Here is a 23,954-nt window from a genome sequence, read left to right on the forward strand (position 1 = left end):
GGAAGTTTTTTTAACAATGACTGCCACCCCTCTAGAGTCTGAAGTGTATCCCGCATGCGCTAACACCATGTGCCTCCCCCGAGCGATGAAGGCGCACTGATTGCCCTTGAGGTGCGTTTCCTGCAAAAAAGTGAAGTCTGGGTCCACCATTTTAATGTAGGCATTCACTAGACCTCTTTTGATTTTGGCTCCCAGCCCATTGACATTCCACGTCCGGATGCTCAATCTCCTATCTCCCCCTTGTGGAGTGATTACGGTGCTCGCCATTGGTATGCATCTCCCGGACCCCGGCCTGTATAGGTGAAGCGTGTGGTTAGCGCGTGCTGCTGTCTGTGCTCAATGAAAACGTGTTTCCCCCAACTTTCCCCCCCTGGACCTTCTTCCGAACAAACAAGATAACTCCCTTTCTTCCCCCCTCCCCACCTCCCTCCCCTTCCAGTAGTGTCCCTATACGGGACATGACTTTCGGCAGGAGTAGGCCTGTCGCCCACCCAAAAACACCCTCCCTGTTAGAAACCCAGGGAACAAAGAGTCAAATAACTATTGAACTTGTGTAACAAAGAAGCGTGTCAACTTGTGTGCTCTCCAGTCTTCTGGCCGGATGCCACTCTCATGACCCGTATCCATCTTTGTTCAAAGGACGTGGCCGATAGGGGACGTCTGTTCCTCCCTGATTGGCAATCAATGATCCGTAGCCCTGTGATTCACGATTTAGAGTCCTGTGTCTCCGATTCCGGTGCGCTCAATTGGCCAGAGATGTCCTGTTCCATCACACGAATCTCTTCCACAAGCGGGTGTGCGGATTGGCTTCCTCCCCCCAGACCTTCTTCTTCAGAAGTGTGTCCTGTCAGGTCTCCCTCCTCGTCGTTCTCCGATCGAGCGCGCCATCGCAACCTCGCGGACAGGGAGTCCGTCCTGGCCGTCCCAGTCGGCGAGGCCGAGCGTCCATTGCGCGTGGGTCTCATATCCCGGCCATGGTGGGGTGTCGCCTGGAATTGTCTCCTCGACTTCCTCGCAGTTCTCTGTCTTTGCGTCTTAGGAAGGTCCCATTGGGCTACACCATGTTGGGCTCTCTCCGCTACGTCTCTGCTGACTCTGTCCCTGCTGTTCAGGATTGGGCGTTCCTCCAGCCATTGCCATGCGTCTTCCGGGTGAGTGAAGAAAAGCGACTGGTCTTTATAGATCACCTTGAGCTTGGCTGGGAAGAGGAGCATATATGTGATCCGTAGATCTCTGAGTTTCGCTTTGACGGAGTCGAAGGCGCGGCGTTGTTTTTGCACCTCCTGGCTGTAGTTCGGGAAGACCATAATATGAGCGTTTTCCAATCGCATCTCCCCCATCTTCCTTGACTCCCTGAGGATGAGGTCCCTATCCGCGAAGTTGAGAAATCGCGCAATGACTGGTCGTGGTCGAGCTCCCTCCGGAGGTTTCGCCAGTAGTGCCCTATGTGCTCTCTCAATGATGAAGCAGGGGGAGAATTGCACCGTAGGGAATGTCTCCAGGAGCCACGTGCGCAGGAAGGATACCATGTCCATTTTCTCGATCCCTTCCCTAAAGCCGACGAAGCGGAGGTTGTTCCGTCGCGCTCTATTTTCAGCATCATTCACCTTCCATAGTAGTTGGCGGTGAGGCGCTTTCAGTTCCGCCATGTCCTTGCGTAGGGTAGTGATGGAGTCCTCCGCCTCACCTGTTCGCGTCTCAGCGGAGCCGACCCTGTCGGAGAGGTTCCGAAAGTCCTGTCGCAGAAGTGTCACCTCCGAGCACACCTCACCTATTTTCACTTCCAGTGCAGCCCTCGATTCCTGAATATCCGTTCGGGACGCTTGGATGGCCTCCATTAGTAGCGCAGTGTCGGAGCGCGCACCAGACGTCTCGCTGGGTCCCACTGTGGCCGAGCGCGGAGCAGTGAAGCTGTCCATTGTTCCCTGCTTGGGCACCTTAGGTAGCCTGTCCCCTTTCCCCATGTCTCGCCGATACAGGCGGAATAGCCTGAGAGGCTCTCGAAGTCCCACCAGCTGCTGGTCTCACGTGGTCACCGGGGAATATGTATTCAGTGTTGCACCCCCCCAAAGAAGTCAGGCCGGGGCAGGGGGGGGTGGAGGTGAGGGGAGTCCCAGCTCGTGCCACTGGACCACCGGGCCGACCGTCTCTGGCAAGCCGCGGCCTGGAGGACTGGCCGCCTTCAGCGTCTTCGGTTGGTAGCCCAACTTCAGGGTACAGGAGCCGGGCCTAGCACAGGGACGGATAAGCGTGCCACTGCCCAGAGAATCACTTCAGGATCCAGGGGTCCCCACTCATGCGGGGCAGTGGTCCAGCCAGGTGGCCTGTCCCGCGTCCCCGGATGCTGACCCTCCGCAGCCCCCAAGGTGTACTCTGCCCGGTTCTGTGACTCACCCAGCGCCTCCACTCGCTAGTAGCCTGCTCCCCGCTGCGCCGGTCCCTCCTCCGTTGGTGCCTGTAGGCGCCCCTCCGTAGTAGTCGGGGGCTTCGTCTGGGCAGTAGCTACCGGAGGGCCCACACTAACTGACGTGGATGGCCGCCATGTTGGTAAAGTCGGCGAATCACCAGGATAGGCTGGGGGGACCACCTCTTCAGCGTTTGCGGGCTCCAGGAGCCGCCCCGTTCCTCCTCGTCCGCGCCTCCGAGGTGTCGCGGATTAAGCTCCCTCGGCAAGCTCAGGGGCGAGTGCAGTCTCACGTCTTCGGCGCCTCCGCCATGTTGGTAAAGGAGCGGGTCAGTCACCGGGGCTCCCTGTCTCTCCCTGCGGCTCTCGGCGGGGTCAGGTCTGTTCGTGCACCCCCTCGGGCGGTCTGGGAAGGCATGCCACTGACCTGCAGGACGTCCGCCTGTCCAGGGAAGGAGTCCCGATCAGCTCCCCTCGCGGCTCCGCAGTCACGCCGCCATCTTGCGGACCGCCGAGTCACCAGGGGGGTCGCCGTCCGGCAGTCGCTGCTCCGTCCACTGCGGCCAGGCTCGCTTTCCGGCGAGTCCGCCAAAGTCAGGGCAGTCAGAGGCACCTCCAATTCCGTTTTTTTCGTTGTTTGGGTAGTTTATTAAGTCGGATTACTAGGCATCCAGCAGGAGCCCCGGAGAAGCACGACCTAGCTCGTCATGCTGCTGGCCACGCCCCGCCACATTATCCAATGCGGGCAGAGTTAAGTGTATCAGCGGAAACAAGACTGTTAGGAAATTAATATCTGACAAGGCCCTCCTCAAAAATAAATAAATAGGACAAACATGCAGGAACACAGATAGTGAAAAGGGGTTATACACGATTACAAATTTCACACACAAACCAAAGGAATATGAATTGTCCAAAGTTAATCAATTGAATCGTTAGAAAAAGCCTGGGTATGAAAACTGTTGGGTTCTTCTCATCAACCCCACTCTAACACTTCAATGTTATGCTTCTTTCCATCAGAATTTACTAATGAGTGTGTTATAGGTCTCATGATTGCTATTATCATAATTGGCACATTTCAGAGGGTTTTTGGTGTTTGCAATATAACTTAAAATGTTTTTTTTAAATAAATGTCTGCGAATGTCTTGGGGTTTCTTTTGATATACATTTTCAAATACCTTTGACTTTGTTTTCTGTACATTTTTGGACTCCTATTAAAATATTTATTCTGAAATTCAGAAGTTGCCAATACGGTCTTACCCATGACAACAAACACCTCAAATGAAAGGATTAAAGGCAGGCACTTAAGCAAAGTTGAGGAGCCCTTTACAGCACCCCGCCGCACCCCAAGTATACATTTTGCAACCTACATCGGTTGGCCAACAGCTGTCTCCAACACTAGTCCCCTATTGCCCAACACCTTTCACCAAAGCATTGCGTTTCACAATCCATATCTTACTCTTATAACAGTAGGGCTTTTATTTAATATTCATTACTGCCCTACAAAGCAGTCATCAACTGGTTGTTCAATATGATGCTTCTCGATACACCTCACACAGATTCGTCATTTTCAGAACGTTAGCTTAACCAATTGTTAGTTAGCGTTTATTGTTTATAAATATATCCACCTCGATACTGCTAACAGCACATACTTTCCTTTAATTACTGCCTGGCTGAAGACGTTCATATCTTTAGGTTGCTAACTGGTTTAACCGCATGCGCGCTAGCGGTTTTCCCGCTGCACGCTGCGTTTTAAAAAAACCCTCGTTATGTGATGAGCTCAGCTAGTCATCAGCGTAGGGCAGGTTACGCCCATGACGAGCTGCGCTCGTCATCAGACCCGAAGGGGTTAATGCCTGGTGGATGCTGGTTGAAAACTGCAGGTTAGATATTGCTCTCTGTGGCAGGCTCTTTTCCCCCATCACTGGGCAACTCTTGCTGTATGGCTCCCAGCTCCAAGTTTGCTGCAGACCCTGCAAGCATTGATTGGAAGGGAGGAGATACCTCGAAAAGAGGGACTTGTGACATATGGCCAGAGCTGCCACCTTTGAAGCTGGGGTCTAAGGTGTGAAACCCAGCGTCCACTCAACAGCCTGGGTCCGAGTACATCGCTTAATTTCCTACTCCTGCCTTCAAATAGAAATGAAACTGACTTTGTTTAATGTTGTCATGTGCTCATATGAAGAGTTTTCCAATCTTCTTTGGCCAAGTGCGTGCTCTATAAAAACGCAAAAAGATTCTCTTGAGAAATAATCTGGTTTTGTATTTCATAACCCTGCTCTCATCATTTATAAAGCAAGTGTTGTTTCTTCTTTAGTAAGGTAGACGGCCCACTGAGAGTAGGAGCAACTGCGTGCTCAGCTTCCTATTTAAGCTCCCAACTACCCCTGGTTTCAAGTAGAGATACCAGCTATATTTCATATAACTTCCTAGCTAGAAATCTGAATTACATATAGAAACATAAACTCACTCACAGAATTGTATACATAATTTGAAGACCGATTGAGGTCCAAAATGTCATTAATATATGTTTGAATTAATATTTTGACACTTTTGGAGTAGTTTTACTAGAAAGGCACGTTATAAAGACTGGCAAGTTATGCTTCGTATATTTGCAAATGCTTCTGAAGTGAGGATTCACAATACTTATTAAAGAATTGTTCACTTTTGTATATTTAATGTTTTGTCAGCTCCTTTTTCTGTTTCCTGTCGCCCAGTGTTGCTTTCCACTTTATCGATGCATTTTCAAATTATTTTAGGATTAATGTACCCACTTTTATTTCATTTTTGTAGAGCTGCTTATCAAATGTATTAGTCTGAATATTTTTTGTAATAGTGCTTACTTCATTGGAATGCACTTTGATTCGTTGTTTACTGTTATTGTTTAATTGTGCACTGATTTTCCCGAATTACGAATTATCAGAAAGAAATTGGGCTCCAGCAGATCTGGTGAACATGTTATTACTTACGAAATACTGAAGTCTGTAGAAAAAGATATTATCAACATGAGTACCTGCATGGAAAAAGCGTATTAAACAAATCTGAATTTCACTCTAAATATTAAGGTTTGTACAAGAGTTGTCCTGGAGTGATATCAAGTCTTAGACTACCTTCTGCAGATATCTGAAAGTTTAGTTGAAGTTCAACAAGTAATTTGTTCACTTTAGCATGTATCACTCCAGTTAATGCTGGTAGCCCATATAGGTACATTCTCTAAGGTTTATGGTTCAATCTTGTTTCTTCTATGTATTTTCCACGATCAATGTGATTATAAGTTTAATAGAAGAATTTGCTGTGGATGTGAATGCATTTGCTTCCATAGCAGTTACAATGGGAACTAATGATGGCATGTTTCAACAGTCGGCAGGATCCTTCTGACCTGAAAATGTTATTTAGTATACTAAGATGGAATAGTAGATTCTCAAAAGCTTGGTGTATGCCATTTGCTGTGGGTAAAAACGTGCTCATATCAGTGGCTTGATAAGTCGAAGGATAAATATAAGTAACAATGAGTCCCAGAGTGTAATGGAAGATTTTTGTCCTTAAGAAAACGGTAAAAAACAGGGAAAGTGACGTAAATGGCAGAACGCGAAAAAGGGCAAACGGACTATGAAAAAAATCGAGCTCAAAACACGTTGATCCTTGTCGGAGTAGTTTTATTTCCCTACTTTCTGGTATTAATAGTGAATTAAGAACCATCTTTACTCCCAGAGAGTATAATTCAGAGTCAGCAGCTGGCACCTGCTATCTCCCGAGGTGTCCACCCTCAGGAGTTAGCTGTTTACTTTTGCTTGGCGGGAACTTTGACAGCGCCTGCCAAGGGAGAGCAAACCCTAACTCTTCTCCCAGCAAGCGGGAGCTGTAAAACTGTCAAACCTGCTGTCATGCCAGAAGGGAAACAGCTGAAATTATTGCTCTCATACACAGGGAGCTGCATTTGTAGCAGCTCCCTGATTGAGCAATGCAGGCTCCTGCAGAAGGCAGGATGCTGGCTAGGATGGCAGGGTCCTTGCAGCTCCCTCTGTGACCCCCAATAATACACTGGGTGACCTGGGGGGCAGGGTACCCATGTTGAAGTAGCCTGGTCCTGGATGATATCTCCGGGGCCACAATCAACCCAGGAGGGGTGCCTCACGGTATCTCATATCCCATTGAATTTTTGCCGGGGATGGCTTCGCTAGTGTTCAAAACAGAGCAGAAGAGTTCAAAACAAAGGGCAGAGAAATGAGAAGAAAGGCAGATTAGTGGGCAGAAAAATGAGTAGAAAAGGGAAAACAGAGGGCAGAAAAAACAAAATGAGCAATAAAGGCAAAACAGACAGTAGAAAAATTAACAGAAAAGGTAAAACAGAGGGCTAAAAGCAGAAAAGGGATAACAGGGGGCAGAAAATTGAGCAGAGAGGCAAACAGAGCAGAAGAGTGCAAAACAGAGGGCAGAATAACAAGCAGAAAAGGCAAAACGGAGGGCTGAAAATAAGCAGAAAAGGACAAACAGAGCATAAAAGAGGGCAAATCAGAGGGCAGAAAAACAAGCAGGAAAGGCAAAACACAGGACATAAAAATTAGCAGAAAAAGGCAAAACAGAACAAAACAGAAGGCAGAAAAATGAGCAGAACAGGCAAAACAGAGCATAAAAGAGGGCAAAACAGAGGGCAGAAAAACAAGCAGGAAAGGCAAAACACAGGACATAAAAATGAGCAGAAAAAGGCAAAACAGAACAAAACAGAAGGCAGAAAAATTAGCAGAACAGGCAAAACAGAGCAGAAGAGGGAAAAACAGAGAGCAGAAAACGAGCAGAAAGGAAACAAATAGAGCTGGTAAAGGAGCAGAAAAGGCAAAACAGAGGGCAGAAAAACAAACAATTAAGGTAAAACAGAGGGCAGAAGGGGCAAAACAGATGGCAGGAAAATAAGCAGAAATGGCAAAGCAGAGCAGAAGATGGCAAAACAAAGGGTAAAAGACTTGAGTAGAATAGGCAAAATGGAGGGCAGAAAAATGAGCAGGAAAGGCAAAGCAGAGGGCAGGAAAATGAGCAGGAGAGAGAAAACAAAGGGCAGAAAAAATAGCAAAACAGGGCAAAACAGAGGGCAGAAAAAAAGGAACAGAAAAGGCAAAATAGATATAAAAAAACAAGCAGAGGAGGCACATAAGTCAATCATACAAACACTGACCCATACAGCTACTCATACAACTAGTCAATCACCCAAACAGCCACTTACACAGGCACACACTTACTGATACCGCTACTCACATACCCACTTACTAATCTATACTGCCACTCACTCACCCATACAAGTACTCACACAATCACTCACTTATCCACACAACCACTTACAAACAAGCACTCCCACACCGATAAAACCTTTCACACCGACACTTACTCTACACACTGCCACTCACACACCAACTTACTTAACCAAACACACTCAAACAGCCACTCACTTACCCATACAACCACTTATACACCTTGTGATCCACTCAAACAGCCATTCAGACACCCACTCACTCACTCATATAGTGACTTACATACCCTCTGACCCACCCATAGAGCCACTCACACAGCCACTCACACACCCAAACAGCCTCTGGCATGCCCATTCGCTCACCAATACAGACAATCACACATCCACTCATTCACCCACACAGCTAATCACACGCCCACTCACACACCCATACAGTCAAAACAGTGAGTGTTTGGTTAAAGGAGTTGGTGTATGAATGGCTGTATTGGAGAGTCAGTGTCTGTGTGAATGACTGAGTGAGCAGATACGGGAGTGCTTGTATGGATCTTTGAATGGTTATACAAATGGGTGTGTGAGAGAGTATTTGATTGCTTAAATGGTTGAGTGAGTGTTTGTGTTAAGAAACTGCATGAGTGCATGAGTGGGTATCTGAGTGACTAAATAGGTGAATACATCTGTGTGTGAGTAGCTGTATGAGTAAGTATGTGGCTGTGTGGCTGTGTGAGTGGCTGCATTTATGAGTGACTGGTTGTATGAGAGGCTGTATGGGTGAGTGAAAGGCTGTGTGAGGGCTGTATGAATGAGTGAGTGGATGTGTGAATGCCTCTATGGAAGATTGGGTGGTTGTGTGAGTACTTGTTAGAGCCTGTGAATGGGTATCAGGGCCTAACTGGGAATCAAAACCGGTTTTTTAATGCTAAGTAAGATGCCCATTGTAATGCATGGTGGGAGGGTTGAATGCAAGGCCTTGCATTGTGGTATCATACCCAAGCTTGCTGCTCCTTCCCCTCCTGCTTATCATTCATTGTCCAAGCCCATGGCCCTTAGTGCTGTGTTTGGCCTTTGATCTGCTACTGACCTTCCTACCTGCCATAAACAGGTAGCTTGCTCGCCCATCTACCTCCTACCTACCATCTGTTGGCCGAGTCCATGCATCAGCCCCCTCCCTCCTGCTCTGCATAGACTAAGGTGCTGCCACTGCCCTCCATTTAGCATGTTGTCCATACCCACTCCTCCTGCCCTCCGTTCCCCAATTCTATTTCCCATCACACTCCTCTGGCTTAGCTTCTGTGCTTAGCTTGCTGCCCCTACTCTCCTTCCACCTGCCCTCCAATATCCATGTGCATGAGCCTGCTCCCTCCTTTCTGTGCACCATATTCCATGGAACTGCCACCCTTCTATTTTCTCTGTTATCTTTGTTTAGCTGCCACTGCTCTTCTCACCTGCCTAGCACGGTCAGATGTTTGCCACCTGTCCATGCCACCTCCACCCAGCCTATCCAAGTTCCATGCCCCTATCTCCTCCCTCCTGTCCTCCATGATCCATTTTGCTGCCACTCCCTTCTGCCTTCCATGCTCTGTTGTGCTGCAAAGTCTCCTCTTGTCTGCCCTGCATGGTCTGTTGTGAAGCCCCTTCCGCATAACTCTTTTGTCTGTGGCAAGCCCCTACCCCTCCCTTCTGTCCTCCATGGTCAGTTGTGCATGCCCCTGTCCCTCCCTCTTGCCCACCAAGGCTGTTGTGCTGCCACTAACCCTCTGACTTGCCATGCATTGTCTTCCGTGCTGCCACATGCCCTCTCACCTGCCTTGTGTGGTCAGCTTGCTGCCCCTGACCCCCTCCTATCTTCTTGTGACTGTCTGCAAGTACGCATTAAAGTCTTACTGTTGCCCTACATGGTGTGTTGTGGTTCCAGTGCCCATCCCACCTGCTCTCCTTGTTCAGCTTGCTGCTCCTGCCCTGCCACCCTGCCCTCCGTTCTCTATTTGCAGACTCCTATCCCCTTCCACCTGCCTTGTCTGGTCCACTGTGTTGCCCCTGACCCCTTCCTCCTGCCCTTCATAGTCTGTTGTGCAGCAACTGTCCCTCCTGTCTGTCTGTTATGGTCAACTTGCTGCCCATGCCTCTTTCCCCTCTGCTCTCTGTTATCCATGTGCATGGCACTGTCCCCTTCCCATTTCTTTCCATGGTCTGTTGTGCTACACTGCTGTCCAATTTGCCCTGTGTGGTGTATTGTGCTGCTGCAACACCTGACACCTGCCCTGTAAGGTCAATTTGATGTCCCTGCCCTTGTCCCTCCTACCCTCTCTTATCTGAGTCCATATCCTTACCCCATTCCTTCTGCCCTCCATGATCCAATGTACCTTACTTACCAACATTTTAAACTGGTTAAGAGGTAGATTATGAAAATAGAAATTGGGGAATTGATTTTGCCCATTGACTTACATTGAATGAGATGAGAATTTAGGTAGGAGACAGGTAAAATAAGGTCCTTTTGGGCTTAAAAATGTCGGGAGTCGGTTGCCTGAATCCTGTCTTTTGGTATGTTTTACAAAGTGGAATCACACAATTATGATGATTTATCATAAGTTTATTTGTGGTAAAAACCCCCGAGATGCTGCTCCGGTAACTGTCCTTCCAGACTGATCACAGCTGAACCCCACATTCTAACAAGTCAGCATTACCAGTATTCTAAGAGAACTTAAAGGAACATAACAGTGGAACAGATAAAGATGTAACACATCTCCCTTTCCAATAAAACAAAAAAATAAAAAAAATAAAAAAAATAAAAAATGAACTTTAGATTTAATATAATACAAGATTGGTAAATAACATACATGCAATATACATTCAAGAATATAAAATATAATCATTAAACTTAACTGGTTTCTCCACAATTCGCCCTGATAACCTTCTAATATTTGGAACAGTTTTTTCAACAGATTCAAGCGATTTGGGATGAAAGATGTCAGAATTAGATTGAACCTTTCCAGGTTGAACCTTTCCAGAAATACCAGAATTTGCTTGGACAGATACATCACTACTCTTGTTCAACCAGATGTTACGTTTTAAATCATTGCACAAAGTAACACTATTAAAGTTCCATTGCGACCATCATCCAACAACACACAATTCCCTCTTACCTCCCAATTTTTTTTTGCTATGCACGCGTGGGTTCGGATCCCATCCTCGTCGCCACTTTTACAAAGTGGAATCACACAATTATGATGATTTATCATAAGTTTATTTGTGGTAAAACCCCCCAAGATGCTGCTCCGGTAACTGTCCTTCCAGACTGATCACAGCTGAACCCCACATTCTAACAAGTCAGCATTACCAGTATTCTAAGAGAACTTAAAGGAACATAACAGTGGAACAGATAAAGATGTAACAGTATGCATGGTTGTACTGCCACTGCCTCTTCCTTCTGCCCTCAATTGTCTTTTATATTACCACAGCCTCTCTTGCTTGTACTGCTTGGTTGGTTTTTTGACCCACCACCCTTTCCCCTGCCCTACATGGTCTGTTGTGTTGCCACTGTCCCTCCCGTCTGCTCAGCATAACCAACTTATTGCCCCTGCACCCTCCTCAATCAGATGATATTATTCCAAGTGCTATTAGGGTTAGCACTCTAAAGAACTGAAATGATGACATATGTTCTGAGATCTTAAATAGCAACAAGCACTTTTAAATAATTTGCTATCTTTACTTTTTATCTAGTTGATTACTTGATAATATATTACACACACTTAAGGGAGAGGATGTGGCTTTACAGCCAGAGCTGCAGACTTGGCATATAGGAAACCAGGTTTGAATTTCGTCGTCAGCTCAAAATCCTATGATTCTGAACAAATCTCTTAATCTCCCATTGCCTAAAACCAGAATGAATCTGTTCCAGTGTAATGTAAATTGTTAATTTAAAGCTCTCCTGTACCTTCGGGTCAAGTCGGTGCTATATAAAACTGCAAAAAAAAAACAATTAAGAGTTTTGCGCACTTTGTCATTGGGTTATACTTGGGCTACATTTGGGTGATATTTGTGAGTTAGAGTTATTGTTTAGAGTTCTTTTTGGTCTGGGGGCCATCTTTTGAGAAATCTTTGCCATAAAGCGGCCTAAGATCATCACTTACTGTAGTATCCTCAGTACAAAATGCTTTTAGTTTTTCTCTTCAATTCCAAGAAAATGACAGTCAGATGTGCCACACAGTTTTGGCATGAATTGAGAATATTAGCACTCTATTTGCTAATCAGAACACTGTAGTGAAGTGCTGATCTCCAGGAAATTAACTTGCAGTCAGCTCTTCGTGTTGCAAGTGCATTTTTCTGGCTACATGTCAGTGATGTCGCTGACCATGTCATGAGTGAGGTAATATGTGAGGTCACAAGCAGTGCATTGCGGGGGCATTAGTTAAAGTTAGCTTAGGTAACTATAACCTCTAAGTTTCACTGATATTGTACGAGTGAAATGTGAGCCTAAATATAACATCCCTGTAAACTTTGTTTTATTCAGGGAATTTCCAAGATTTTTTAAATTCTATTTCCTAACTATAACATCCCTGTTACCTTTGTTTTTGTCCGAGAATTTTTAAGGTTTTATAAATTCAATATAGGTCACAATTGTGGCGGGATAAAGCCAGACAACAACTGGTTTTGCAGGTGAAAGCGGTGACCAACAAAAGTAAGGTGATATTATTGAAAAAATTACTTAGTGGAGCGCTGAACTGTGAATAAGATAACAATATGTCCGGGCAATCTATGGTGGTGAGAAATAACATCATGCACAATATTGTGAAGAATATTTTGCTGAAGGTCTTTGAAATTATCTGTAAATGACAGCGTAGCTGTTTAAAATATGACTTAGCTAAGGCAATCTTGACTAACTTAAAATGGCCGATCAGTAACATGCCTATCATGTTCTTTCTTGAAAATCTCTGACAATGATAGTCACGTAGGTGGTGAAGTGTTAAATAAATTTGAAAGAAAGTTAGGTAAGACTGACATTGACAAAGGCCGTGAAGCTGAAATGTGTTAGTTAGTACTATGGTGGTGCAATAAAATGTTTTTGAAAGTAAACTCCTTAGTGCGCTATGTGGGTGGCATTGTGCAAGAAAGTGGCACATTTGGTGATTCTTGAAAAAAAAATAGTAGGTAGTTATAGTTAGAACCTAGTTTCCATCAGAAAAGTGTTTTTTGATGAATCTTCACGAAGTTCTCCCAAAAAGTGGTCTATCCAGGTGAGCTCCTATCCTAAAAGTTTGGGGGTGATTCGTCAAGCGCGGGCGGAGAAAAAAGGGGGGTCCCAAAAAGTGTTTTCTCCATGTTAATTTCCATAGGAAATTTTATTGCAGGCTACAGCCTGAACTGCGGAACATAATTACCCCAAATATGGCAAAAAGGCATTGCTTGGTTGAGAAAGCAACCTTTTTTTTAAATGGTGTAAATCCATTCAGTAGCTTCTGAGGTGGTGCACTAAGGTAGGGGCACAAGATCTCAAATCGCACACAAAAGATTGTATCATAAAGAGTCCATGACTTGTGGTACACTGAGTAGGGGCACCAGAGATGAGCGTGCTCATGTGAAGAAAATCGATTTTCCATAGGTAACTTTAGCCAAGGCATGTTATGAAACAAAGCATTATAAAAATATGAAAATGTTATTGCATAATGAATATTTCATTCGGTGATATATTGGCTGATCCTTTTTCCATCTCCCCGATGATTTATATTTATCTATAACATCTTGATCAGCCTGTGGCTGTCCTGTACTTTGGCATTGTTGCTTGTATGTGGTAAGGAATGCATGTACGTGTGGTATGTTAGTTGGTTTGAAGGTTATGTATGAGATGTATATGTGGGACTTTTGAGGAATATAATGTGTTTGATTTGTGTATTTATAAAAAACAGATCAAATTTGTTTGATATTTGTATAATCTAAAAGAATATTCATTATGCAATAAAATGTTCATATTTTTGTAATGCCTCGTTTCATGCCTGTTCCATGGGGCTTTGTTGCTAATATTAAATGACCTCTCAGTTAGGCGTTAATTAAATGTTTCTGGCAGGTACTCCTTTGATTTTGTGCAGAGGCAGCGGTCAGCAAGGGCCAACCGCCACGTGCGTTGAATTGAGCTGCACAGAGTTAGTGGAGCCTGAAGCACTCAGCATGTGCGCAGTCAGCAATGATGCGTGGTCCGGGCAGGCCGCACTGGCAGCAATGTCTGTTGCCTACTGGATTGCGTCATCTGCAATCACGATGCTATCTGAATTGACAGCCCTGCTGACCACAGTGTTGGCCGGAGGCAGTGGTTAGCAAGGGCCAACAGCCATGTGGCGTTCACTTGAGCTGCACAGAGTTAGTGGCACCTGAAGCACTCAGTGTATGTGTAGTCAGCTAGGATGTGTGGTCCGGGTGGACCGCACTGGGAGCAATGTCTTTTGCCTAATTAATTCTGCCTCTATAAGGCTACGTGGCAGTGACGTGTGGTGCCCTGAGTTAGTGGCACCTGAAGCACTCAGCTGTGCACAGCCAGCGATGATGCATGGTCTGGGATGGCCTCACTGTTAGCAATGTCTGTTGCCCACTGGACAGCGTCATTTGCAATCGCTACTCAATCTGAATTGTGAGCCCTGCTGTCCGCAGTATAGGCCGGAGGCAGCGGTCAGCAAGGGCCCACAACCATGTGGTGTTGAGCTGAGCTGCACAGTTAGTGGCACCAAAAGCATTCAGCGTGTGGCCAGCTTGCGATGATGCGTGCTCCGGGTGGGCCGCACTGGTAGCAATGTCTGCAGACGTGACTCAATCTGAATTGTGAACCCTGCTGTCTGCAGTGTACATCGAAAGCAGAAGTCCGTACAGACATAACTCTGCGGTGATGTGCCGCTGGGTTGGCAGGAGGCCTATGTCGAGGAGGCCGGCAGTCATGGCGGCAGCCTTGTGGCAGGGTGAGGGCTGATGCTGTGGCAGACGCGTTGGCCTTCCCAGAAGTGAACCATGGCCAGAGCCCCAGGCTATTTAATCACACTCCTACGCTGGAGTGGCGTACGTTGTACCAGCCTACTCCACTTCCGCTTACAGGAGGGACAACACAGCTACCTGACCGAGATATTCCCTCTGCCTGAGGTAACATGGTTGTGTCCACTGTCCACAACACTACAAGCACCAGCAGTATATGTACACATGGAGATGTCTGTGCTCTGCATAGTGAGATCTGTCCAGCACATCACCGCTACACTTGGCATTGTGTGCATTGTTATTGATGGGTGACTTGCCTCCTTCACACATATTTGGTTCCCACCTGTCCCAACATTTAGCTATATTGTGGCTGAGGGGCCATGCCATTTTGCGAAGATCTGCTGTCCTGTTCTGCACTGCCTCCGTGGTAGTAGGGGGTGGTGGTCCGTGCAGAGGTCCAAGGGGTGGTGGCTGTGGGCCTTGTGGCCTTTTTGGGTGTCGGAACTGCATGATCAGTAATTCTATGACATTTGTTGGGCTCAGATGTGGCTCTGGGCTGGCCTCACTTTCATACTGTAGGTAGTCATCCGGCTTTACACTAATAAAAGGCAGATATTAAATTATTACTGCTAACGGCTTATCGCCTGTTTTTGGATCGCATCGCAGTTTTGGCTGGTCATTGGAAATATCGGAAAGTGGTGCTTTCGTGTTTTTTGTGCACTGCAATGCCTCCTATGCATATAATTAGCGTTATTTGTCACTCTCATTCGTGGCGATGTTTTTTGTGGAAGCTATAGCTGAAAAACTGGCGATATCGGCAGTTTTCACAAGGTTGAGAATGGGATGATAATTCTTTTGCCGCTTTTGCTGCACTAAATTGCTGATAACTGAGTGATAAGTCCTTGAGAATATGCCCCATCATTTAAAAAAAACTTTTTTGTCCAGATTCGTGCACCCAGCCGCTTTAAAAAAAATATAGAAATCATTCTTTGGCCCTGGGGGTTCTTGTGGGATCCCCTGAGCAGGGCTAGGAGTCATGGTGTTTGTACCCTGCCAATTTTTCTTGTTTTTTCATCTTTTTTCTTGTGATTCGCATGTAGCTACAACAAAGTCCTAATAAATACAAGGGCTTGTTTTAGAGTCACCCTATACCCCAACAGTGGGGACTTATCGCAGAGTTACCGGCACTTTAGCGCAGCAAAAGTGGCGAAAGAATTACCTCCCCATTCTCAAGTTGGTGAACACTGCCACATTGAAACACAGTAGACAATCAACATCCTTCCGCAGAGAAAGGTGCTGGAGAAGTGTGGCTCACTGGTTAGAGCAGGCAGACCCTGAAGCAGAGGTCAGACCCAGGACCAGGGTTCAATTCCCGACGCGGCAGGGTCTCGAGCTCAAATGTCCACGGACTCGATAATTCTCGCTTCGGTGCCTGACCTAATCATGGGTTCACACTCTGCAACTCTGGGCATTAAGCTTGCTTAATCTCCACAACGGCCCCCCGCGGCGGGATGCCTGGCTTTCACCTTGGGGATGCCCTGTAGGGGCTATCTCACAGGGAAAAGCCAGGACGGGTTCCCAAGGCAAAGCGCTTAGAGACCCCTGGGTTATAAGCGCTATATAAATCCAAACATACATACATACATGCTGCACCTGTTGGTTTCTGGTACCTTCCAATTAACAACTGCGAGAGTCAGAGGAGTCTCACAGCCAGCCCTATTAAACTTCCTCACATGTCTTGGATGCATGTCCACAAAAGCAACGTAGGGCCCCTGTATCCACACCACCTGCTCTTCCCAATTCGTAGTATTCCTGCACAACCAACCCCAACTCCAGCTGTTGCATGAGGCCTCTATGCTCCAGATCCAAGATTGTAGTCACTGAAATGGGGGGTGCCAGGTCATGAAATATTGTAGTCAACAGTAGTGGAAAAATAGTACTTTATTAAAAAAACATAAATTATCAACACAAAAACATCAAACAACGAGTGAAATTCCCAATGGGGAACATCAACTTGTGGATCAAAATAACTATAGATCATCCTGGAAATCCCAAAACTCTTTATTCAGAAACCTGTTGGATAAATGAGGACAATCATCAAGCGTTAGTATGGTCACAAACGTAACATGGTACAATGTATTGCACTTGGACATACCGGAATGCTTACAGGTATGATCAATCCTGCACAAAATGACTGTAACAGATGTTTGTGTGGTCGTAACCTTCCTAGGAAAGAAAAGGAACGTTACAACCACACATACTTCTGATACGGTCTCATTATGCAGGATTTATCATAACTGTAAGCATCACGGTTCGTTTCAGCTTGATATACCTGCATGTTCACTTCACCCACACGGCGCAGGAACAGCTGGAGACCAAGCAAGGGATCCATGTCATAGCAGGCTTCCTGCATGTGTTGGGGGAAATTGACTGCACACACGTACTACTTGTGACCCCTGCCGACACTGCACGCAATCACTGCAACAGAAACCACACGCATTCCAACAATGTGCAGGCAAAACTGGACGACCGGGGCCTGTACACTAATGTCATCACAAACTTCTCAAGCAGTGTGCATGATTCCTACATCTTTCGCAAGCATTCCAGCCCAGGCCGCCCCCAATGACTGCCTGACCCTGGGCACCCAGACCTCAAAGCTCACCTGCCGCCACTGGCGTGTCTCCAAGAGGACCCACCATGTGCCGGAACAACCTCCTCAGCTGTCGCTGAAGTACTTGGCACAGGCCCCCAGAGCATCCTGCTGCACTGCACCGAGGAGTCATGTCTGTACAGCCAACTGCCTATGGCATACACGCGGTCCATCCGAGCTCACAATTCAAATCGGGTCTTGATTGCCAGGATGGTGTATCAAGTCCTACGCATCATTACAGGCTGCTCACCCGCTCAGCTCTGGTGGCACTAACTCAGTGCAGCTCAAGTCATCGCCACATGGCGGGAGTCCATTGTCAGCCAAAATGCCTCAGCTGCCACAAACTCTGTGCACCTCAAGTCATTGCCACGTAGAAGGAGGCCAGTGTCGGTCAAAGTGCTTCGGCTGCCACCAACTCTGTGCACCTCAAGTCATTGCGACATTGCGGGAGGCATGTGTCAGCCAAAGTGCCTCGGCTGCCAGCAACATATTACCCACAGGGATATACCAGATAGAGAGTGGAAATGGTGTTGAGCATTTGCGCCTGGCCCTTTTTATTGGCATGGTGACATGTCCTGTGACACCTGTGCTGCATGGGTCTGGTGTGGGTGTAAACCACCCGTAAGGGAGTGGCTGTGGCATGCTGACAACTAGACCTGTGATCAGCAGATCACTACAGGGATGACCTGGGACATGTAGCGTTGTAGTTCCCTCCCTGTAAGCGTAAGGGAAGTGGCCTGGCTGAAACGCACATCCTTCACAACTTTACCAATATGGCGGCTTGAATCTGCACACTCACCGAGATAGGCACATGATGGGTGCACGACTCCACTTGTTGCTAAAAAAAATTATATATATTAATATCTAAAAAAACTGAAGATATTATATTATTCTAATAGCAAACCAAAAAATGACCAAAACTATTTTTAGGATATTAAAGTTACAAAATGTTACAAAGAAAACCCTTCAAAATTACAGAAAAAAACACAGGTTTAATAAACATTATAATTCAAAATTAGCATTTAAAAAACCTTAGAAATTCACTGAAAAAACCATAGGTTTCAGGCACTTTATAGTTAGAAATTAGCTTTTAAAAAACCTTAGAAATTCAAAGAAAAAACCATAGGTTTGAGGGACGTTATAGTTAGTTGGACATTTCACTATCACAAAACCATAGAAATTCCCCCGTTATAGTTCAGCTAACTATAACTCGCGCCCATCGAAATGCACTGCTGATAACGTCACATATTACATCATTCATGACATGGTCAGAGACATCACTGATGACATCACTGATAACAACATCCACATGAACATCTGATCCACCTACTCACACTCTAATATAACCTTTGATACACCCACTATAAAATACAGACTACCATTTTTGAAACCATCAACACACCAATACCAGTTACTACATACACACTCACTGATTCCTAGTTCTACACACACATTCACTCATTCACCCATACAATCACTCATACATGCAGTCACTCATCAATACAACAATATCATAAGCACTCATACACCTTTAAAGACACTCATACACCTCCACTCATCCGGAGTTACTCACACACCTTGCCAGTTATGCAAAGAATCAATCACACTGCTATTTACTAACCTATAGAGTTAAATACACACCACATCACTTTTTCAAACAGAAACAAATGCATACTTACTCTCTTATACAATCACTGATACTGGTACACACTCATCCATACAGCCACTCTCACAATAACTGACTCTCGTGTAAAGTCATTTATATACTTCAACTTTCACATGCACTGCCTTATACATTTGTAGTTACTTGGACATGTAAAATTGAGACATCCATTCACTCACCGACACACTCAAACACATACTAACCCACCTATACAGCTGTTTCCACATGCACTCTCGAACCTAAACACACAGTGAATCAACCACTCAAACATCTATGCACAGTCTTACACCTCCCACCCACCCACACACAGACTCAGGCACCCATACAAATACTCAAGTAACCAATCGATAACCCCAACTATAAATTACATCAGTGCAATGCACTGCTTATTACTTCATATATCACATCATTCATAACATGTTCTGTGAGAACACTGATGATATCCCTGATGACATCTCACATGATATCACTGATGCCATTAATAAAGACTAGATAGCAGCCCTTCAGGTCTTGGGGTATCAGTCTTGTTTTCTAAAACTTTTGTTCAGCCTTTTCTTCTAAATTGTGTCCTAGTTTTCCCTCTGGAAATTTCATGAGAAAAAAGTGTTTTGGGGCCCCCTCTTTTTCTCTGCCGCTGCTTGATGAACTATACTGCAAAGGCTTGGGAAGTTTTGTCAAACAGCACAAACGTTAAAAGCACAACAAAAACCTGTCTTCCTATGACAACAATCTATCTATCTATCTATCTATCTATCTATCTATCTATCTATCTATCTATCTATCTATCTATCTATCTATCTATCTATCTATCTATCTATCTATCTATCTATCTATCTATCTATCTATCTATCTATCTATCTATCTATCTATCTATCTATCTATCTATCTATCTATCTATCTATCTCTCTATCTATCTATTCACCTATCTATCTATCTATCTATCTATCTATCTATCTATCTATCTATCTATCTATCTATCTATCTATCTATCTATCTATCTATCTATCTATCTATCTATCTATCCATCCATTCATCAATCTATCTATGATTTGCAGCTTTTATCCACCCTTTCTCTTGCAGTATATTCTTCCACATTTTACTCTACATATTACAGTGCCATGTTTAACAATAGAAATATTATTTAGTCTCATGCCATGGCTCTCTGTATGTGCTTGATATGTATGTAAATGCTAAGGATGTTTTAAAAAATGTCCAAAATATTTTTCTATTATTTTTCTGTTACCCTATTGCTAAAATTGAAAAAGGTTATGCCAACTAAGGGAATTATAGCAATAACAAATAACAAATTAGCTTATCTGACTAACAAGACAGACTGTTGTAAAACAGGTTAGGAACTCATGTGAATTAACCAAATTTCCCAGAGTGAAAACCCTTTAAAGAAATGCGTACCAATGGAAAGAATACATAATATTTTTGATATTTTTGGTGTTGTCCCCAAGCTCTAAATTCAGCCTGCTGCACAGAAACATGTAGGATTCAAAAGCTGTTTTCAGGCATGTCTCCCATTCTGGCAGACTCTCAAATTTAGGCTAGCACTCACACTCTCCAATGAAACCGTGGGAACTACACTGACAGGTGTTATAGAACCAAGGCAAGGTGATATGTAGGTTGTGACTGTAAAAGGACTTAGCACAGTTTCTGGCTATGAACCTTTCTTTTAAATATGGACTGGGCAAGAGACAAAACACAGCCTTTGGATTTACTGCAGCCATCTGATTTACAGTTTTATTAAATATATTCTGGTGTTCTATCCCATGCTTTTAATAGACTCTAACATATATATGTAAGTATTTATATATATAAATATATATCCTTCTCACTTGCACCGGCTTGGTGTTCTCTCGGACTGGTGCCTTTCTCGCGGCCGTGCAACCGCAAAATCATTTGCTGCTCGTACTCCGTAATCCTTGGAAAATTAGGCACTCTCAGGGTTAGAAAAACATGACGCGTTTCGGCAAGCGCCTTCAACATATGATGAGGGCGCTTGCCGAAACGCATCATGTTTTGCTAATGCAATAAATAAAAAGCTGAAGGAATAAGAAAATCCCGAGAGTGCCCAATTTTTGAAGGATTATGGATAACGAGCAGCATCATAAATATATGTGTATAATTTTTTTTTTTACTGACAGTGAAAATGAGTCTCTTGTATAGACGTATAGTTGTAGAATTTTTAACTGAATATTGGAATTGCAGTCACAACATCCGCATATCATCTACGTTTTCTACAGTAAGCACTTCAAGGAGATTTTTGTCAAGGCGATTGTGTCTCATACATCTCAGCTTGTCTGTAAATCAATTATGAATGTACTCAGCATTAGGATAGGTTTGCGCCAAAGTCAGAAAGTAGATACTTGAATCCTAGTAATGCCCTATTACTTACCGGTAATCTTCATTACTCCTGGTCCTGTTGTCCTAGCCCCATTCATGACAAGTTGAGATAATCATCTCCAGACAGAAAAAAAGAACATAGGAATGCTGGGACACTAACCCCAACCCCTCCCACTGGGAGTGGTTAAGCAGTACTTACCCAGCATTCCGCCTGTTCTTTTTTTCTGTCTGTCGACTCGAATGGGACAAGGTGCTGGTGCTGATCTTGCTGGGCAGGAGTGGCATTTTTCTTTGGTCCCCGTCTGGCTGCCTGGCTGTTCTGGATGGGGTGTGTTCAGTTCCACCTCCCGGCCTGCCTGGCTTGCCGGGAGGCTTGAATGTTTCCAGCCGGGTCTCCACAGTTCGAGCCAGCCGGTCCTTTGCGGCTGGTGTGTCGGCCTCCCGGTCGGTCTGGGTTAGAGGGCCCATCTTCCGAAGGTCTGGCCGGTTGGGACGAGTACAGGAGAGAACTGGGGTAATTCTTCTGCTTCTTGTTACATGGTTTATTCTCAGAATAACAGAACATCTCATCTCTCCTGCTTTCCTCCACCATCCTTACAATGTGTTTCCACTTCTTACTTTTATCATTGCATTATCCAGAGGCAGACATCTGTAACTAAGTTGCATACAACTGTAGATACTGCTGCTTTATTTTAACGCACCCTCATTGGTGCACTGACTTTTAGTATGAGCTAGAGAGGAAACAAACTGGTTGAATGTTCAAAGCCTTCCTAGTAAAGGCGATCATGTGGCTTGATGGCTGTACTGGTACTCTCCAATCCCATGTAATGGTGTAAAGCAGCATCACAAGCAAAAGTGTCTGGCACAGCTCGCGGGTGGGAGGGTGGGCATACGGTGGGGGGTTCAGCCGCTGGCTGCACCAAAAAATAAAAATAAAACCTGCCTTACCGTCAAGTCCCGCGTCTTCTCTCCTATGTCTGACTCCAGGCCAGAACAGGAAGCAGTCAGCCAGGCTCCCACCCCTAAGCCAATCACAACACTCCAATGGAGCATTGTGATTGGGCTGAGGGCCGTGACACAGTGCTCAGCCAGGGGCTAGAGGGGTGGGCATATTCTCCATGCAGGCTGCCTGGAGAATAGGTCGAAAGTGCGCATGACTGGTTTTGACGGCCTGAGAGGGCCGACCTAATAGTCATTGTGCACTCATGAGTGGGCAAACCACTTCTACCCTGCCCTGCCCTGCAAGCAGAGTAGCCCGCCCAGCCACCCAATGGCCAACATAAAATAGTAACATTTCAAATGTATTACTGTTTTATGTTTTTGCTTCTCGCACTGTGAGAAAGCTGTGGGGCAACTTTCCTTCACCATTGCAGAGGAGCTGCCACTGTTTACATGGTATATTCCCCGACAACGCTGATCAGATGAATCTGGTCAATGTAACAAATCACTGTTGACATGATTCATATTTCTATGCAAAGAATAACAAAACAAATGCATCTCGACTAGTGATTTTAGTATTCAGCATTTGGTGAAAGATGACTCTGAAGTTTCATTCCAGTGCATCTGAGTACTTCAATATCCAAGATCTGTGCATTATTCCAGAGATAAAACAATATTTTTGTTAATGCTGTAGAGTTTTTCTTTTCTTAACCTCGATCCTTAACAAGGTTTCTAGTTGTCCTGATGCATTTGGGCTGCTTTTATATCTAACAAAGAAGTTATTGGTCTTGGCCTTGGTTATTTCAATGAAAATACCTTGTTTTCTTAAATGTTGCTGGACAACCACTTTAAATATGAAATGAATTTACACATAAAAAAAGTCAAAGTGATACCTGCTGAGACGAGAATCATGACTGTAAAAACCCATTACATTTATCACGTCAATGACAATTCTCTGGCAACTGAGAAGTTGTAACAACATAAATAGTTTCAACTGTACTTATCTGAAAACTTTGCCACACAGCCAAATGATTTATCATGTCCTCCCAACTCTTGTGCTCAGCAATATATCATACAAGGCTTGAATAGGACAGCTAACATTTTTGAAATTCAATTCTAGTATCTTTCATGTAACACACATTGCATATTACTGAACATTGCTGTCTTTTATTAATCATCTGAAAGATTGTTAAGAGTATCAGTTAATAGATAGGCTATCACTTATCAAAATATAAAGTAGGATATCATGACAAAGTTTAATATACCCTATGACGCGATGGCACTACATCACCAGTGTTTACCTTCACACCATGCTAAATTTATTGGAAATTGAGAATGAGTCTGATCTCCCAATTATGGCCGAGAACACAGACATTATCGGAAGGTTTACCACTTCGTCTTCTTCAAATGACATCATTTTAAACAGGTAGAACAAATTAAATGTTAACATGTAGACACCTACACTTAACAAATGCACCTTGCCAAAGCTATCATGCCCGCCAGCCATTACTTTTCGACTGCTATACATTATAACACCGATGTCCTGATTTGCTAGTCTTTTTTGGGGGGGTCTTGTGCAATGTTAAGTGGTGCAAAAGACAGCATTCATCAACTTTCGGGTACAAAGTGTTTTTCTTACCTCTGGTAACTATTGCACTAGCTGTAGGCAATCCTAGATGCATACTTCTTACGTTCAAACACTACCAACAATTTCAAAGGTCTTCCAATGTGGGCACATTCTTGTTATGTAGGAGTCTATCTG

At 44.8% G+C, this 23,954-nt stretch overlaps 1 protein-coding gene across 1 annotated transcript in view; it reads left to right on the top strand.

The window, feature by feature from the left end:
• Nucleotides 1-23,954, top strand: part of LOC144827679 (protocadherin-11 X-linked-like) — a 420,026-nt gene that overhangs the window by 33,262 nt on the left and 362,810 nt on the right. The window lies entirely within an intron of this gene.

Source organism: Lissotriton helveticus, chromosome 4_1 (genome assembly GCF_964261635.1).
Source record: "Lissotriton helveticus chromosome 4_1, aLisHel1.1, whole genome shotgun sequence".
Classification (NCBI taxonomy): Eukaryota; Metazoa; Chordata; class Amphibia; order Caudata; family Salamandridae; genus Lissotriton; species Lissotriton helveticus.